We start from the raw sequence: 1,464 nt of genomic DNA, 5'->3' as shown, positions 1-1,464 counted from the left end.
AGAGAGAGAGAGACAGAGAGAGAGAGACAGAGAGAGAGAGACAGAGAGAGAGACAGAGAGAGAGACAGAGAGAGAGAGACAGAGAGAGACAGAGAGAGACAGAGAGAGACAGAGAGAGAGAGAGACAGAGAGAGAAACAGCATTGAACTCTGGAGACAATTATTAAGGACAAAATTGAGAATAGCTCCATGTTTGTGAAAAAGGCTGGTAACTAAAATGCCTCACTAGTAAAGGAATATTGGAACCATTGTCTCACAGGCTGGAATTATGTGCACAGAGCTTAGAAAGAAAACACTTTGCTAGCAAATCTGTCTGTGTTTTGTAATTTATTTATTTTTAGTTTTTTAAGCCCTCACACCAAGTCTTTTTTTTTTCCTTTATGATGAAATCTGAGGAAGCTTTGGGGAAGGCCAAGACAGATAAGGAGTAATTACATCATAGATTAAATTAGAAACTAAGTTTATGACTTAAATGTAAATTCTCTACTATGAATAAATGTTAACTCTTTCCTGGTTCATGTAAAAAAGTTTGTAAAAATTAGGTGAATAAGTTTTATTAGGAAATCTAATTGGATACTTGTGAGTTTTACAAATTAAAGTGAATTAGAATAACTTTTTGAATTAGGGTATGTTTTGAAGCTAATTTGCTATAAATTGAGACTCCTACCCATTTTTATAATGGATTATGTATTTGTGTTTTTCAGAACTGTTTTGATTTTTTGACCACAAAAGAGAACCTTTTTAAAGAAAGCAACTTGAAATATATATAGTATTTATTTAGAAAAATCTTTGTGTTCCTTCTGTGAATAATATATCAGAACTTAATTGTTGTTTCAATGAACCAAGTTTTTGCAAGATGATTTTTGAAAGCATCTCAAAATATTCCTGGTGCTTTCATCTTTTAGGGAATGACAGAATTGGAACAAAATAAAATGAAGTTTGAGGAAAGGAAATGAAGGTTAGAATATGTTGACAGAAAAGTTTGTGTGAAATTTGACAGAAATTTGTGTGAAACTTCTTGTGTCTCTTTTTATTGGGAACGATAGTAATAAAGAAGTTGCAGCTTGATTTAGAATTATATAAGGAAAATTTATAGAGAGGTAGGGGTAAATTGAAAGCAATAAGAAAGTTTAAAATAAATTCCACATAAATTTATTTAGCTGTATTAAAGTCATGTCTTAGTAGCAAAGACCATGAGCTTATAGAACACAGTACTCTTCTGGAAGTTTGAAACACAGCCATTACTTAAATTTCAAAAGCGCCTGGTGGCACTATTGAACACCCATGGCTATACTGGCTTTAGTAAAACTTCTTATTTTAAGAACAGAGGGGAGGCAAAGAAAGGCCCCAGGCAATTTGTTCCAGTTTTGTTACTCCCTCCACTCATGGCTAGACTTATTGCTCTGCTGCTACAAGTCTTTCCTGTAACTGGTAAAATTGCAGATTATGGTTGCTGAGAAAATGA

Source organism: Petaurus breviceps, unplaced genomic scaffold (assembly GCF_028583685.1).
Source record: "Petaurus breviceps papuanus isolate PSGF00001 unplaced genomic scaffold, PetGlider_PUasm1.0 176, whole genome shotgun sequence".
Taxonomy (NCBI): Eukaryota; Metazoa; Chordata; class Mammalia; order Diprotodontia; family Petauridae; genus Petaurus; species Petaurus breviceps.
The sequence above is the reverse complement of the archived record's forward strand: the minus strand, read 5'-3'. Positions refer to the sequence as shown.